The sequence below is a fragment of the Sciurus carolinensis genome, chromosome 12 (assembly GCF_902686445.1).
Source record: "Sciurus carolinensis chromosome 12, mSciCar1.2, whole genome shotgun sequence".
In the NCBI taxonomy this organism is placed as follows: domain Eukaryota; kingdom Metazoa; phylum Chordata; class Mammalia; order Rodentia; family Sciuridae; genus Sciurus; species Sciurus carolinensis.
This window is the reverse complement of record NC_062224.1, coordinates 30,512,169-30,531,037: the sequence shown is the minus strand read 5'-3', so window position 1 is coordinate 30,531,037 and position 18,869 is coordinate 30,512,169. Positions and strand designations below refer to the sequence as shown.

At 40.0% G+C, this 18,869-nt stretch overlaps 2 pseudogenes; one reads left to right on the top strand and one right to left on the bottom strand.

The window, feature by feature from the left end:
- The first annotated feature begins 335 nt into the window (after positions 1-335).
- On the top strand, positions 336-6,579 carry LOC124962351 (oxysterol-binding protein-related protein 9-like; annotated as a pseudogene).
- A 10,377-nt stretch (positions 6,580-16,956) lies between these two features.
- LOC124962347 (protein RCC2-like) lies at positions 16,957-18,474 on the bottom strand (annotated as a pseudogene).
- Positions 18,475-18,869: the final 395 nt, after the last annotated feature.

The following is an 18,869-nucleotide window of genomic DNA, read 5'->3' as shown; positions in this document are numbered from 1 at the left end:
AGTCAACATTCCTTTCTATTTACTTAAATGCTATTTGCTTAATTATGTTAAGTGACAAAAATCTCAAAAAGAGATGACTTTTGAAACAAGGTCAGTGTCATAAAAAATTAATAGAGAAACTTGATGTTTTACTTAATGATATTGAATAATTGTTACCATGCTACAGATTAATTGAAGATAAATGAGGGAGACCAACCATGTCAAAGAAATCTCAACTCTTCTCCTGATAAATGACCCAGTTGGGGAATGTTCCTTACCTGGGCTATACCTCCTTTTTCCAGGAAATGGCAGGTAAATCCAGAGCCACAGTAGAGGCTAAGGGAAACAAATCAAATAATGTAGTAGAGTGCTTAACCCAATCACCACCATCCAACAGACATCAGGGTTATTATTATTATGACTGTAATTAGTACTAGTTTTACATAAATAAATTGAGTATTTTCAAAGTCATGTGGAAACAAGGAATTGATCAAGAACCTACTTTTCTCAGGTCCTTTAAATTCTGCCTCTCCCTCTTTAGAGATCCTTTGTGGGCAAAACTGTGAGACTGGATGTTGAAGTTTATTCAGAAAAACTCCTCAGTAGGTAACAAAAAGAAAGAGACAAAATCTTCAAGAATCAGATTAATACTTGCAACTCAATAATTTGCATAAGCTACTACCATGTTCTTGGGTAATTTTCAAAACAAGTCAAAAGATTTTGCCATCTTCTCTCAGTAATCCCCAACCACCCTATCCCCTATACAAATATGGAGACTTTATCTCAATCAGACTTATCCCCCAAATAAAAATGTACCTTCTCAAAATTAATCATGCCTAGATTGTTAAATAAATTATCTGTGAATTTTCTGTAAAGTTGAAATGAGGCTTAATCCTTTTAGGATTAAGCTGTTTATAATTCTCCCAATTCACCATCTGTTTAGATGCATGTCAATTTATCAACATATCCTCCATTTATTTACCTTACCTGGAAATTCCTCAGTATTCCTCAAGACACAGTTTGAGTTTTATCTTTCTTCTACAGTATTCCAGAATGCCCCAGGCATAGTCTTTTGATTTATATTCAAAATTATAGTATTTATTAACCAATTAACAATTAGACAAAAGATCATGTGCTGTCTGATTCTTCCTTATAACTTTCCATGCACCTACTCCAGGTCTGGAGGAAAACAGGTCCCCAGTAAGTGCTATGTAGAGGATGCTATTGATTACTCTCTTCTAAAATCAATTAATTGATTTTGGATCTGACAAAATATTCAGCAGGCAACATATTCTTTACTATTGCAGAATGAATATAAATGAACCTAAAGGCACTTTGCCTCTGGAACAAGGGTATGTCTTTGGTCTCAGTCCTTTGGGCATATACTGTGGAAAAGCAGAAACATACAGAGGACAGGACAGAGGTTTTGAAATAGGGGGTACAAAATTGAAGCATTTTTCCCTGCTCTTTCAGCTAACAATTGAGGAGTTTTATGCATATTAATTTCCTTTGTGAATACTTAGTTTTCTCTTCTATAAAAATAGGAAATTAATAGTGTCTACTCTACAGATGTGCTGTAGGCATTAAAAGAAATGATACAGCATTCCAGGGTGAGGGCTACCCTGGCAGCTGGGAAGGGGGGGAGGCATTTGTGAGGTTCCCTTTCTGTTCAGAAGACCCTGTTAGTTTGCATTTGGCCAATTAATTCTCTGACATGGTGGAGCTGTCTAACAGGCCCTGGGAATTCTTCCCTTAGGTTCTTGGCTGGAGAAGGGGTCATGTCTTGGTACCCCAGGGAGAAAAATCCTTCTGGACAGCAAGAGCCTAGTGTGACTGACAGTCCTCCCACTAAGGTAGGTGAGAGCCCTTTTCCCAGGCTGTGAGGTCGATTTGGGGGGCTTTGGCATGAAGCCCAGGGAGGGTGAGTTGGGATCCCCAAACCCACTGGGCTACTTCTGCAGCCCCTCCCCCACACAGATGCCTCAGCTGTGTGTGTGAAATGGGCAGCCTGCTGGGTCCCATACAGCCTAGCCTGTCAGCTTCTGTTGTCAGGGTGTGCAGCTCTGCCGAATTTAGCAGCTAACTAGAGGTTGCCCTTGCAAGTATTTCCCAGTTGTGTTTTTTGTGGTGGGGGGAGGGCCCTGGCTGCTGCCTGGAAGCCCAGCAGTGCTGCAGCCCCTTTTTCAGGCCCCCAGTATGGGGTGACAGTATGTGCCACCTCTGCTGTCTGGGTGCTAGGGAGGCAAAGAACTGACAGATGTGAGATCTGGGCCAGCTTTCCCGGAGGTTTCTTTGACTTCCCGCCCTTTCCAGAGTATCCTCCTGGCTCCCCAAAGGGGCAGGCATATGTAACCCGGTTTCTAGAATTGGACAGTGTGAAAATTCACCAGTCATTTACCAGCTGTGACCTGCAGGGTCTCTGATCCCTGTTTTCCCCACCACCAGACCTGATCAGGGATTCTCAAACTTGAGCAGACACCAAAATCCCAAAGGAGACTCTTAAAACTGACTGTCCCTGGTCCTTGAATTTCTGGTTCAGGTGGAGCATGAGAATTTGCACTTCTAACAAGTTCTCTGCTGATGCCATGTATTGAGACCCTCTGTGCTAGGCAACACCTGGGGTGTTGAGGTGCCACGTGCACAGCAGTTGTTCAGTGGGTGCAACTGACCTCGGTTGCCTACCCTACTCCCCATCCAGGAAGCTCCATGCCATCCAGAAAGCTCCACGGCTGGAGATGGTGTGCTCCTTGATCACTGGCCCCTGCTCCCAGGTGAGCTCTAGTTTGTGATGACTCTGACAAGCTGATTGGGTCCAGGTGCTTTCTCTCTTGACCCCCCCCCCACTCCCAGCTTCAGGAGTGGCACTGGCCTCTGTGCCCCACCCCAGTGTAAGGGCTAAATTGACTTGGGGGAGCCTACAGGGTTTGTTGGAGGCCTCTTGGTGCTTAATCAAAGGAGACTCTAAGGCAGCTGTGGGTTGGAATCTGGATGGTGCTGGTGACCTTGGGCGAGAATCTCCCCTGTGAAATGACAGTAATGTTGCATGCTGGAAAGGGTGGTGGGAGGATTAAGTGCGATGAAGGGGGCCATCCTCCCCAGCCAGTTTCACACTACTCCATTGTGATCTGGGTAGTTGCTGGGAGTGGCTGCGTGGTGGGGGCTGTGCCATCTCCAGCGCTCCTCCCCTGCCAGCCCGCCTCCCAGAGCATGTGGGGAAGCCTCCAGGCAGAGTGGAAAATGCCTTCCTTAGGAAGGCAGCTTGCTGGTCTCTGGTGTAAAGTCGGGGCTGCTGATAGCAGCCTGTGATAGGAATGGTTTGGGATAACCCACCAATGCCCCCGAGAAAAGTGACTGGCCTACTGTTGGGAGGCCACTACTGGCTCAGCCACAATGGGTTTCCAGGTGTCTTGACTCCCAGCCCAGTGCTTGGGCCCATGGCATCCATGGCCCCAGCTGTCTGGGTTATTTTCGGCTCCCTCTGGTGCCAGCTGTCTGCTGGCATTACTGCCCAAGAGCTGTCTGGTTGGAAGTAGCCAGCATGGTGCTGTTTGCTCCTTCTGGCAAGGGTCAGCTGGGTCTCTAGTCCCAGATGAGCTGGCCTTGATCCCTCTCTTTTGCTGGGTGTGGGGCTCCACCCGCGCAGTCCGAATGAAGGGAGAGATTGAAAGTGTTTTGTGAAATTGATATGGTTCACACTGATGCCCATGCCTGTCATTTAAATGATAACCTCAATGAGCACCCTCAGTTCACCTGGTAATTCATCCCTTTGGACAGAACCCTTATCGCTGGGGTCTTTACCCCCGCCTGATTCAGATGCCTAAATGATTTGTGTCTTCCCCTCCCAGCTGGTCAACAGCCAGTCCTTCTACCCCTGCCCTGGGACCCTTAGGAAGCAATTAGGTGCCAAATTATGGTCTGGATGTGATTCTTGGAAAGTAGAAATGTCCCAGAGCAACGTGGAAGGATTGTGCTTCTTCCTGCTTTCGACTTTACTGTACCTCCCTCCCTCTTTCTCCTTTCTTTGTCCCCACCTCCCTTCTCCTGGGACTTGGAGGGGTGGTGCCATCTGCCCTCCACTGTTCTGGCCTGGAGAGAGGTGCTCCACCCACCGGTCACCCAGCGAGCTGGGGGGGTCTGCTCCTGGCATGCCTAGAGAAAGTCATGCCAGCAGAAAGATTGCTGAGGCTAGGAAGTGTATGGACTAACCTTACTACTGAGAGGCCAGTGTTCCACCTCTTCTGGCCCTGCACCAGGAGCCCTGGTGCTGAATAGGACTTTTTAGACCCTCGGTGTGGAGACCGAAGGCATCCAGCTGCCTGGGCTGGGGAGAGAGACATCCCACCTTATCAGATCTCTGGGCCCCAATGCTTTCTCCAGGCTTTTTGACCACCTTTAAGTTCCTGCTAATGTGAACTGGAAGGGGAAGTTGAAGGATATAACCTTCTGAGTTCTTTCTAAATTTTTTTAAAGAGCGGGGTCTCACTTTGTTGTCCAGACTGGCCTCAAACTCCTGGCTAAGATCCTCTGCCTCAGCCTCCCAAGTAGCAGGGACCCCAGTACATAACACCCTGACTTCATGAGCCTCTTTTTACTCCAGAAGTGACCTGCCCATCCTCCACCTGCTCCCCAATGCTTATAGGCTGCTGAAGTCTAGAGGGAGTCCTCTGGCCATGTAGGTAGACAGCCTGGTACTCCCAGGTACCCTGGCTTAGCCACCTGCTTTCTCTGGACCCTCAGGGAGTAGCTTAAATCTCCTGTCTCTGGGCGGGAGGTGCTGGGGTCTTTATCTTCCACTGAGATCAGTGCTGTCAACCTTGGGTGGTTAAATAATTGATGATGCCTCAGAATACCCAGGGAAGTAGGTGCCCCATCTTACCCTGGACTGGCTGGATCTTGCCCTGAAAGACCCACAGTTTTAGAAAGTCTAAGAAAAATACAAAGCACAATCATATAGCACTTTCACTTGATTCTCTGCATTGTGTTGATGCAAATTGCTAAAAGTACTATTAATCCTGTAGATGCAATATATCAGCCTAGTCCCTTGGAACCTATAATCAGCACAATGCCTTCCCAGACTGTCTTGCCTCCATAACCAGCTCAGTTGTGTAAGTCACAGCAGCATCCATCTTCCCTACCTGTTGGACCTGTATTAGTTACCTTGGGGACATCATCAGACTCCAACACCAAATAGTACAGGCAGTGGGTATTCACCACCTAGTAGCAGTCTAACTTCTCCAAGTCATGTCAACTTGTCTCCAAATACAGTCCCAGAGTTCTCTTACTCTAGCAATGAAGATGAGTTCTATGATGCTGATGAATTCCATCAGAGTGGCTCATCCCCAAAGTGCTTAATGAATTCTTCTGGATCTGCTTCAGTCTTGACACACAGCAGTTTGGGAGATAGCCTAAAGCACCCAGATACCACAGAATCACTGAATTCTTCCATGTCCAATGGGACAAGTGATGCTGATCTTTTTGATTCACATGATAACAGAGATGATGATGGGGAGGCAGGGTCAGTGGAGGAGCACAAGAGGGTTACCATGCACCTCTTGTCACAGTTAGGCTTGGAATGCATCTTACTAAGGTTGTTCTTCCAACATTTATTCTTGAAAGATCTCTTTTAGAAATGTATGCAGACTTTTTGCACATCCGGATCTGTTTGTGAGCATTAGTGACCAGAAATGGTTCAGGCTGTGAGATGGTACCTCTCAGTATTTCATGCAGGAGGAAAGGATCAGTTGCCAAAAAGTCATACAACCCCATTTTGGGTGAGATCTTTTAGTGTCACTGGACATTACCAAATGACACTGAAGAGAACACAGAGATAGTTTCAGAAGGACCAGTTCCCTGGATTTCCAAAAACAGTCTAACATCCGTGACTGAGCAGGTTTCCCATCATCCACCCATTTCAACCTTTTGTCCTGAATGTTTTAACAAGAAAATCCAATTCAATGCTCATATCTGGACTAAATCAAAATTTCTTGGGATGTCAATTTGGGTGCACAACATAGGGCAAGGCAGTGTCTCGTGTCTAGACTCTGATGAGCATTACATTCCCACATATCCTAATGGTTATGGAAGGTCTATCCTCATGGTGCCCTAGGTGGAACTAGGAGGAAAATGAAATATTAATTGTTCCAAAACAGGTTATAGTGCAAATATTGTCTTCCACACTAAACCTTTCTATGGAGGGAAGAAACAGAATCACTGCTGAGATTTTTTTCTCTGAATAAGAAGTCTTTTTGCTTGACAGAAGGGGAATGGAATTGTGTAATGCATTTAAAATATGCAAGAGGGGAAGATACGATCTTTGTAGTTACCAAGAATTTGCTTATAATCAAGAAGAAAGTGAGGAAGTTGGAAGATCAGAATGAATATGAGTCCCACTGCCTTTGCAAAGATGTGACTTTCAATTTAAAAATCAGAGACATTGATGCAGCAACTGAAGCAAAGCACAAACTTGAAGAAAGACAAAGAGCAGAAGACCAAGAAAGGAAGGAGAAGAAAATTCAGTGGGAGACAAGGTTATTCCATGAAGATGGAGAATGCTGGACTTATGATGAGCCATTATTGAGACATCTTGGTGCTGTGAAGTAGTAGGTTGGGAAACACAGAAGTTTATACCTGATGACCAGGGCAAGTTGTCCTAATTAAGCAAAAATCTTCCTTTGGGAGATCCTATCACTCCCTCCTTATTGCAGCAGTTCCTATTTCAGGGATACTGGACTTTCGGATGGAGAAGAACAATTAAAGCTGGAAAAGCTTCCCTTTCTCTCTGGCAGTTAAGATTTTTACTTCAGTCCTGAGGAAATGTTAGGTTTTGAAACAAGATATCTGCTCATTTCCCAGACCCCATGCTTTGAAAAGTTTCACGCTCTGCACTCTTGTTCTGCTGTTAAGACATGACATACAAACTCTTCCTTCCTTCCTTCCTTCCTTCCTTCCTTCCTTCCTTCCTTCCTTCCTTCCTTCCTTCCTTCCTTCCTGTTTCATATAATCTCTTGGGTTCTATATATATAAATATATACATAAAAATATACCTGATGGCAGATTTTTCATAAATATTCCATTTATTGTAAATATTGGTTTCTCAGAGTGTTTTAGAAAATTAGTGCAATGTATTAAAATCAAGTATTAGGAAATTTCATGGTTTCACGTATGATGACTTTTATTTTGGAAATGAATTATTATTAAATTGTAATCTAAACCTAGATTACTGTTGAATTATACTCAGTGCTTCTTAAGACTTCATAAAGTAATTTTTCCAAACTTTTTAATAAAAAAGAAAAGGTCTACCTTATTTAAACCCTTGTATTCAATTGTGTATTGCTGAACTTGTATTCCAAATGAACTACAAGGTTTGAATGGTGCTAAAAACACTAAAGTTACATTTTTCTTCCTAAAAATTGCTTAGTTTTTTTATTGACCTTCTTTAAACAACTATAGTGTTTCCTAAACTGTTCTTTGACAGTCCAAGTCCAATTATCAGAAGTTTTACCAGGAGAGTTTTCCATCTTGAAGTTGAATTATATCATGCAAATTCCTAAAGATAGCAGGGGATAATATGTGCAGATCATATTTATTATTTAATTTTACACTTGTAGAAAAAAATTTGATGGAAATTTTACAACCTTAAAATGTCCCCTGAGTAAGGGATATAGTTTTCCACTCTTATTTGGCACCACAAAACTCGTAAGCCCCACATTATCCAGACATAGTCTTAATATTTGTCATAGACAACAACTGCAGTTTAGCTTGATAAATGATACCTACTTTTTATTTTTAATGCAAACACTTTGTGTTCTATCTTATTGAAATCTGTGATTTTCTGTGAAATTTATGAAATTCTGTGAAGATGTAAACATTCAAGGGAATGATAACAGATCTCTCTCTAGGATTAAAAAATGAATGATACCTCTAAGTCTAGATTTTTCTTAAGTCGTATAATACAAATTTAAGTATATATGATGAAATTTTTCTCAGGACACTTTTACATGATTCTATATACTGAATGCATTCAGTTTTCTAGTAGATTTTCTACATTTTTGCTTCAAATGCTATCTAAAATGGGACAGCAACTCCAAATTTGGAATTGTATGTTTAACTATTAAGGTTATTTTTGACAACTAAGTAAAAAAGTATACATTCTCTCCCTAAAATCCTGCATTGGGGCACCTAGAAATGCCTTTAAATCATACACCCTACAAACATTTTTACATTCATCAAAGAGCACTTTCTATGTCAGCTTGCTTTCTCTAATGATTTAAGAATCCATGCCTTCTTAAATACCAGATTTTCATGCAGTTAAGTACAATGTAAAGCATAGGTATGTTTGCTATTACCCTGGAAAATGTTTAGAAAAATTGACTAATATCTGAGGGCAATGTTAAAATATGCAAAAAATGATATGCTCACATTTTTCTGCATTCATTCTTGTGAGGGAAAAGTAGTCGAACATTCTTAGCCAGCCTCTTTAATTTTACTGTGAGAATTTCCTTGTGCTGTGGGTTCATTCAAAGCTAGCAGGATCACTTTACACAGGTTTTCATTATACTCCAGGGAAGTTTATGGAAATGTTACAGAAATAAGCTACAAATGGGAACCTGGCTTCTTGCCAAACTGCATCTCCCTCCCCCCCCCTCTCCTGTTCTAACATTTTTCCTCCTTCAGCAATTAATGTATTCTATATTACATATCACATTTATCTAAGACTAAATTTAGAAATACAAAATATGGCATTAATACCTCAAAAGATGTCAATAACTGATAACTCTGACATACATGTCATATAACTGTGTCCCAAGCATCTTTCTATGATATGCTTTATATAGACTAACTCACTTAATCCTCATCATAACCTATGAGATACATTCTGTCATTGTCACCATTTTACATATGAGGACATTGAATTATGAAGAAGTTAAAAGATTTGCTCAGGGACACTGGGCATGTCAGTGGCAGAGGTAGAAATAGTAACCTGGCCAGCCATCTAGAAACAAAGCCTAAGTCCTCTTTCACCTCAGAACTTTCCATGCACAGTCCAGGGCAACTCATTTCTTTTCAGAAGAAACTTGTGAATCAAAGAACTATTGTGAAATAGGAGGGTGATGGGTTTACTGTTGTGTTATTTCACATTATCTATGTATTACATTATAAATATCTAAGCAATTACAGTGCAATTATTCTTTCAAAGATGGGTATTTTTCTTATACTTTTGATTTACACAATGTGACCAAAGTAATGCATACCACAAAATGACATTTAGAAATACAAAGTGTGACATTTGTTTGCCTAGCATATTTTTTCACTTTATAATCACAAAAATTTTCTTTAAAGGATAACCTTTCAAAGACATCAAGGATGAAAATATTTTTTAAGGAAAACAGAACATTAGAAAGAATGCAAAATGAAAAAGGAATAAAAATAAAAACATTTTTCAAAATTCTGTTTCACATGAATGTATGACCTTTTTAATTTGTATGTGATACTTATCAGGCTGCCCTCACTCATAAAATTGAAATTGGAAACAGGAATTCTCATGAGATTGCTAGGCCTTCCAGGTTTGATAGGAAACATAAAACCAGGAATATATTCCCGGTGTGCTTTTCCCTTAGGAAGGTAGTTTAGTTGAAGAGAAGATACACAGCCAAAAATTCCTGAGTGGTACTCCCAGTCCTGACACTGACTTGTTCAGTGACCTTGGTGAACTAGCAGGTCCCCGTTATTTCACTTTCTCTTCTGCAAAATTAGTAGAACACTTACCTATATCCCAGCTGTTAGAAGATGTAATGTCAACATTTGTGTAAAAATGAAATGCTGTTTATCCAATAAATGCCAAGTAATCCAGATATTTTACTCCCACTTTTGGCAGGTGCCATAGAGTAGAGAAGAAAAGAACATTAAAGCACTAAAATAGTTGGTCATATCAGAGATTCTCCATATTTTCTTTGGAGTTTATTGAAATTGAACAATAGCAATGGTAATCATCAAAAATCACATAGGAATGATTTTCTGCTTGTAGTTTGCCAAATTGTACATAAACTGCCCTTGACAAAAATTTATGGCAATCTATACTAGTTCCTTTGTAGAGTTTTGCTACCAAGGATAAGGTCATGAGTTTTACCAACAGTGTTCCAAGGCTACTGATAGAACATCTACATTATCAACCAGACATCTTAGAAATGCAAGTTGTGGGTCACAGGGAAACAAAAAATACATATATATCAATAGGCCAGTATAAATATCTGTATTTCTGAGAAAACAACTTAATGTTTCTGTCTTATTTTTTGCCTCACTATCTTATGTTTACCAACACATGCAATAAATCATTTGTTCATTCATATACTTCAGTAAATATTTATTGAGTGTTTACTATGTTTGAGGCATTGTCCTAAGTCTGTACTAGGAATATGTTGATGAGCAAGACAAAAAAGGCCTTGAAAGCATGAAACAGACTCTAAAATTGAGTGCAGACGTTAAGCAAGTATTTATAATCAAATATTAAATCATCATGATGGGGAAAGTTCAGAGGAAACTAACAATTTATAGAAACCAGTAATTGTCTCTCTAAGGAGATAACATTTCAGCTTTGATTTGATGCTGGAGAAGAATGTGGTCCAGGCAGAAAAAAAGAGTATGCACAATAAGCCATGAAAATGAGAGAAGGCATAATGTCCAATTTGACTGGGTCTTGTTGTAACGTAATAGAAGGATGCAAAATTTATCCTTTATCATAGGGATATTTATTCCTTTATCTTAAGGAAATTGAGAAGTTATTTAAAGAGTCTATGCCAGGAGGTGAAATGACTAGATTCATGTTTTTGAGTTTTGTTTTGTTTTTTAAATATGATTACTGTAATTGGAAGGAGGAGACTGGATAGGAGCAATGAACTAGTGGTAGATGTCCAAGCTAGAAGATAGTTAAATAATTTTACAAGAGTCAGTGGTGGGCAGAATAAGGATAGTAACAGAGACAATGTGGAAGAACAGATTAGTTTGATAAATGTTTGGAAAATAGAAGCTGCAGAACATAAAACCTTGATGGGTATTTTGGATGTGGGGCTGAGGGAAGGGGCTGAGAAGGGAAAGCAGAATGCAATAAATACTCTCAAGTCTAGAGTCTAAATAGGACTTAGTGAAAACATGAACTGAAAAATCTAACACTAAAAGTAAAATAGTTTTGTAGGAAAGGTGTTTAGACTCAGACTCATTAAGTTTGCAATACCTGGAAGGCATCTTACCAAAGATATTTCAGAGGAAATGGAACACCAGTCCACGAGAGCCTTCAGAATGGAAGTAAGGACTTAGGAGTCTTCAACATATAGTTGGGAAATTGAACAAAAAAGTAGATGATATTGTACAAAGAGTGTACAGTGAAATGAACATGAGGTTCTGGAAAGAGATTAAGAAGCATCAGTAGTTACTACAAAGGAAGTTGAAGAGGAGGAGAAAGGGGAAGACAAGGAAAGCCAGGAGAGTTGCCCTCAGAAGTAAAACAGATTTTCTGATACCCTGCTGATGGGAAAATATGTTGGGATACTTTTTATGGCAGACGCCTTATTGGTAGCTGTCAAAATTAAGAACCCACAAATTTTTCAACCTAAAAATATAACTTTTCATAAATTTAATTTCTATGTAGGTATACATTGACAAAGTGATATATGAACATTTGCATTAATATTTATAGTTTCATTAATATTTATAAGACTGAAAACAACCTGAAAGTACTATAATAGGAAACTGACTAGATAAATTACTGTACTATCCAAGAAATAATGTATTGCAACTGTTAGAAACTGTCCTTTTTGTATGGTCTCAAGTTAATAAAGCAAGAAACGACACTTCACATATAATAGGTTACCACATCATAAACAATATGTATTACCTAACATCTATGAAATAAATATATATTTATTAAAATGCCATTTCATAGATGTTAGGTAATATTATTTATGAAATATATATTATCTATAAAATTTATATTTATTTCATAAATGTGTATATTATGTATGAAATTGAGAAAATGGGACAAAGACTATAGACAGAACTCTATGAAAGGAAAATGAGAGGTGTGAAGAAATCTGTTGCATAACATGGAATCAAAGGTGACTTGATGGAGATGATAAACATACACAAGTGTCATGAAAAAATAACATGGAGGGAAATTTGCAGAAGAAGCAAATCATGCAGATGTTAATGTAGAAATGAATGAGATCAGAGCACAGGGAAGTCATGACCTACCAGAAGAGAATGGACATCTTTCCCAAATGTAATGGATGGAAGAAAGAAAAAAATGGGTGTGCATGCAATCAAGGTATAGATTTAGTGAAGAGATGTTTAGCAATGAGAAGAAATCACCTTTTGTTCACATCTATTTTTATTAACACATATTTGAATTTTCCCAATAATTCAAATATGTTAATAAAATATTTTAATAATATTTAATATTTTCAACTTTATCAGCCATTTATATATTTCATCTTTTGAGAAGTGTCTATTTCTTAATAGACTTATTTTTGTTAAGTTTTCCTTAGTTCTTTAATAATCTGGATATTAACCCTCTTTCAGATGAACAGCTGGGAAATAGTTTCTCTCATTGTGTTAATTGTCCCTTTGTTCTGTTGGTTGTTTCCTTTACTGTTCAGGAACATTTTAGTACGATGCAATCTCCATTTGTCAATGTTTGATTTTTGCTTCCTGTGCATTCAGAGTCCTATCCAGAAAATCATCACCTCTACCAGTATCTTAAAGTGTTTTCCCAATGTTTTCCTGTAGTAGTTTCAGAGTTTCAGATCTTACCTTAAGATCTTTGATACATTTTAGCATTGATTTTTGTATAAGATAAGAGGTAGGGATCAAGTTTTAATCTTCTGCATGGAGATTTCCAGTTTTCTCAGCACCATTTGATGAAATTGTCCTTTTCCCAATGTATGTTTCTAGCATCATTGTCCAGAATAAATTTTTTCTAAATATGTGGATTCATTTCTGCATTCTCTAATATGACCCATGGGTCTATGTGTCTGTTTAAAAAACTACTTTGGTTAATTCTATATTCTTTCTGGGAAATACATCCAATACTGTGGAAGGGATAATTGAAAGGGTTAAAAAATATAAATGGAAAAATAGGAAATCTAATTGAGGAAATCAGAATTGCTGGATGATGTCCATAAGTCAGTTCAGGCTTTCCTATAATATTTCCTCTCTCTTTATGTATGACTAACCAAAATTCTATCCCCCAACCACAACCCTTTCATGGCAGAAAATGCAAGATCAGTTTACCTTTCCTTTTCTATATATACAATAAACAGGCATAAAAAGTTCATGCCAAAATGAATTCAGATTTCTTTTCCTTGTAATAGTGCAGTGAAAATAGCACCCATTTTGAAATATAATAGGTTAGGAGTTAAATACTGAATGTGTTACTAGTAAACTATGTGTCTATGGGCAATTTATTTAAGCTGCCTGAACCTTAGAGAAGTAAATTGCAATAAAGGTTAAAGAACCCAGCATAGTGTTTTACACATGGTAGGATATAAATGAAAAAGCATTGTTATTTTATTTTATGTTATTTTTTTTATTTTTGCAGACTGCATTTTGATTCATTGTACACAAATAGGGTACAATGGCTGTACACAACAAAGATTCATGTCATTCGTGTAATCATACATGTACTTAGGGTAATAATGTCTGTCTCAGTCCACTATCTTTCCTTCCTCCACTCCCTCCCACCCCATTTCCATCTACAATTCAAAGTTCCTAATTTCTTCTCTTACCCACCCCTCACCACACTCTTGTTATGTATCATCATCCACTTCATCCACTTATCAGAGAAAAGATTGGACCTTTGGTTTTTTGGGATTAGCTTATTACACTTAGCATGATATTCTCCAACTCCATCCATTTTCCAAAAAATGCCATAATTTTATTCTTCTTTAGAAGCATTGCTATTTTAAAAACAAATTCTATCATGTATATTTGAGGCATATAGCATGATGCTATGGAATACACAGAGTGAAATGTTTACTATAGTGAAGTAAATTAATATATCCATCATCTCATACAGTTATCCCTTTTTTTGGTAACAGATGTAACCCAACCTACCATGCTGTATATTGGACTTGCTCTTCCTATGTATCTGCTCCTTTGTGTCTTTAACTACATTTCCCCGTTTTCTCCACTCCCCCACTGGAACCCACTGCTTTATTCCTGCATAGTTGAGTTTATTTTTAATTCTTGCTATTAATTATTGAATCATGTTGAAAAACTCAGCACTTGGTAAATTTGACTACAACTTTTTAACCATGATTATAACTTTCATCATGAAAATTGCAGAATTGGAAGGTTTGCTATTTCACATTAATATTTAACATCATTAATTGCCTGAATTAAAAGGAAAATGACTTCTAAAGAGTGATTTAGTGTCTCCAAGGATGAAGAAGGGGATGGTGATGCCCAGTCCTTAACACCCTGGTCCCTGGAAGGTCACCAAAGTAGTAATTAGTTATCACAGATGAAAAATTCCAAAAGTATTTTACCAGAAATTAAATAATATGTGAAATTTCTTTGTTTTTAATTGAAATAATATTAACTCATTTGTGAGAACATGGATTAGTTTTTTTCTCATTTTGTCTAAATGACTGTTAGTGTTATGTGCCTTGATTAATTAAAATTGGATATTTACTACTTAAGAAATGAAGTTCCTTTGAATAGGAACAGTTTTGATCAGATGGAGTTCACATAAGAAAAATAATTGAAATAAACTTTCAGGTAATTTATTCTCTACATCTCTGGCTATCACAAAGAAAGGTTCCTCTGACCATCCCTGATCCCTTGTCCCATTTTTAGATCTTGTGTAAGCTCTGGAGTGGGGACTGAATGTGAACAGTTTGATGACTTCTGCTCCTGTCTTCATAAATGGATACCCACAGTTGGCTGTGTACTCCTAGTGATCTGAGTGATACAAGGAGAAGCTCTAGACCCTTAGTGCTACCTGCTGTAGAAGGTGAACTCAGTCTACTTGTTCAGAGACTCAAAGTCACTGTAGCATTACATCAAAGTTTTTTATTTTAATCTCAACTTTTAACAGTCAAAACTTTAAGTTCTATCCACCAAAATTTGCAATAGTCTCTCTCTCTCTCTCTCTCTCTCTCTCTCTCTCTCTCTCTCTCTCTCTTCTCTCCCTCTCTCTTTTCTCTTACTCATTCTATCACTGTCATATTTAACTAAGGAGGAAAAAGGGGTTCTGATTTCTTAAACCTTCTAAAATGTGGAAATAGTACTAGTTAGGAACAACTGCACCCAAGACAGACATCATTGAAACAGCTCATTAAACAATTACACACCAACTAAAGGAGATAATCAGAAAAGTGAAGAAAAGTGAAAATTTAAATTTAACATATAAATCTCTGGCTAACCTGCAAGACAACACTTATAACATATAATTAACACAATTTGGTATCTGTAATAAAATTCTATCAAGAGATAAATTAACATGTTTTGATTCTCTTGGTAACCTATCCTAGTTTCCAAAAAGTGGTGAAGTCAGCAACAATGTCCCAGATGGTCATCTTCACCACCTTGCCCTGAATTATAAAACTTCAGTACTTATGGGAATTAAACCATATGTTTCTCATTACGTTTATGAATGTAGCTGCTGTTTGCCATGATTCTTGCGATGCCTTTCCATTTTGACCTGTGAAATAAATATTTGGATGAAACAAAAAAAAAAATAAGAATCAAAACTGTATGGCAGGTTTAGTCTATAATAACTTTGGAAGAGCAAAATACATAAAAATGTAACACTAGTGCTGATCTTAATACTAGACAAAAAGTAATTTTTTCTTTTCATTAGGTTATATGTTTATAAAATATAACATTGCCTAGATATTTTCTTAAAGTCTACATTATTCTAAATTAAAAATGTTTTGATAAATTATTATAACAATAGAATTGCTCCGTTTAGAGTACTTCAAGTAGATTTTATTCTGTTAACAAAAACATTTTTAAAGTCTGAGATGTTAGCCAAAGTGGTACAAAAATATTTTAAGACTAGTTATAAATTAGTAGAGCTCAAAGAGGAAAGGGAAGGGAAGGAATGGAGAATGGAAGGAAGGAAGGAAAGAAGGGGAGGAAGAAAAGGAGGGGAGGAAGGAAAGGACAGAGGAAGGAGATAGATTTAAAGACCTTCTAGAGTTAGCTATAGGCTCTGTTATTCACATTCTCTACTGAAGGCCCCATCAATTTTAATTTTATTTTTGTTTTTTTAAATTATAATATGTAGCTAGAATCTAGGTATCCTAATTACTTTTTAATGTGAAAGAATTAATTCAACAACAAAAATGGTATGTTAGCAATGGTTTATTAGAGTGAACGTCATATAATTATTTTAGTCAAGCCCATAAATAATTAAACAGTGAATTATGGTTGAGGGCCTATATAAAAGTCAGAATTCAGTTTTTCATGGTAGTTATAAAATTATTAAAAATAGGCTGTCGTTTTGTTACTCCACATGCAACTCAGATTAGAAGATTTTCTGTTTTAAGGAAAAGTAAATTTTGGTTAACTGTTATGTTTTATAGGAGGTTAATATCAAAGAATTAAAGTTAGAAACAACCTAAATGACTTTATTATCATAAGATGATCCTGAGCAGCTGCGCACTCCCCCATGGCGGCAGCCCTGGCCAGATGTGAGGAGCTGGGCTTCACCAAGCCAGCGCAGATGCGGCGGCTGCACAGCAAGCAGTTCCCCAGCAATTTTTTCTTTTTTATGAGCAAATTTTTAAATAAACATGGAGGGAAAACCACTTTGGAAAGCATACAGGAAAAGGGAGTTAACGTTTAATCACTTAGAAAACGGAACCTCAGGGAGTCTAACAAAAATGCACCTTTGGTCACCTTTGCTTTGAATTCGTTCTCTGACTTCCAGTCTCAGAGCACGTGGAAAAGGCAGCTGCCACCAGGGGCTGACTGGCCGCCTCAGAGGGTGCGCGGGTTGTGCTCGGGCAGGAGTCTCAGCTTCTCCTTCTCCGTATGGCTCTCGTCCAGCGAGATCACCAGGGAGTGTGAGTAACCTGTTCTCAGAAGATGCTGTCCAGAGTCCTCACCTCCTGGGCTGCAGTGGAAGACTTGGGCTTATGGTTCCCATAGCTCAGTTCCCCAAAGGTTGGCGATGGGCCCCAGCTGTTGGCTGCCACAATGTTACTCTTCCCAAAGTCAGGCTCTGGATCCTCCAGCCACAGTGATCCTGCACTGCTTTTGGGTACATAGTAGACTCACGGGAGTTGTTGATGGCTGCCCAGAAAAACAGGCCACCCACTTCGCTGAAAGCAAAGGAGCACCTGTAGCCGGCTTAGATCTGGAACGCCCCTCGCCCGGGGAAGTCGAACAGCTTCACCATCTCGTCCTTCTGCTCAGCGTGGCCCAGCCGGCCATAACCACCGAAACCCCAGGAGAAGACCCGCTTCTGGGAGTCCGGGACCAGCATGTGGTTGGCAACACCGGCCACGTCGCGAACCACCACGTTTGGGACAGGCAGAATCTGCCCGTCCTTGGTCTTCTCGATGTAGATGGCCACCCGCTGGGGCACCAGCTCGAAGTCATTCTTTATCCGCAGCGCTCGGATGATGAACTTCCCGTCCCAGTTGTGTCCCAGCTGGCCATATTCAGGGAACCCAAAGGAACAGAGGTTTCCTTTGCAGTCCATTATCATACTGAATTCGGTCTCACAGGCCATTTTGGTAATTGACTGACCTTTGTACATTATCTGTGCAGGACTGGGGACGGCATCCGTCTGGTTGCCAAGCCCCAGCTTCCCCATCTTGTTCTGTCCAAAAGCAAACACGGAGCCCGTTTCGGTCAAGGCCAGGTTGTGGTTGCGCCCACATGCGGCTGACACTATGGCTTCGTGGGTGACAGCCTCAAAGAGTCTCGGGGCTTCGACTCTCTTGGTGTCACCGTGGTCCAGTTGCCCCTTCTCGTTTGGACCCCAGCTCCACAGTTTCTCTTCCGTGGTGATGAGTAGGCTGTGGGCAGCACACGACCCCGAGACCACTGTCCGCACCTGGATCCTTGACAGGTACCCATACCTGTGGGGTCCTCACAGGTTATGGCCGAGATTGCGGTAAGCGGCTTGTTTTTTAGGCACTTCTTTCCGACCAATCAGGTCCCAGTTGATTGCCCCCAAAATCAAAAGCTGCCCTTTGCACTTAGACCCTTCAAGTTTGACCCGCTCCTTGGTGTGTTTGGGTTCGGTGTTGACGACCGCTGTGCCGCCCGCCTTGCCCGCCGCCGGCCACGCCACGCGCTTGCCGCCGCCGTGGACCCGGTCGACCTCCAGGCTGTCCTCGTCGCCTCCGCTGCCGCCGCCGCCGCCGCCGCTGCTGTTGCTGCTGCTGCTGCAGCGCTGGGGCCGCTGAGCTTCCTGGGCGCAGCAGGGGCCTTGCTGTTGCCCAAGCTCGGCTCTTCCAAAGCCGCTGCCGCCTTCTGCCTGGGCATGGTCGCGGCTGGTTGGAGTGATGTGAAACCGAAGAGAAAAAGGAAGAAGACCAACTAAAAGACAGAACGGAGGGCTTCCTTCTTCTTCTTCTTTTTCTTTTTTTTTCCAGCCCACTCACCAGATACACTTAAAATGTAAACACAAGCTTCCAGAACAAATGCTACAACACAAAACCGAAACACATGTGCCCCCAGCAAGTTTTTAGGACTCAGCTACCCAGGAAAAACGAGTTTTACTCCTATGACCCACCTTCTAAGAACCCTCCCCCAGAAACAGGAGATTCTGTGTGTCTCCAACCTAAGTCGGGTGCTCATCTCTGCAGGATTTGTGGCTGTTTAGGCCTCCAAAACATGCTCCAGATGCCACCAGGCACATTACTGCAGTGAGGAGCATC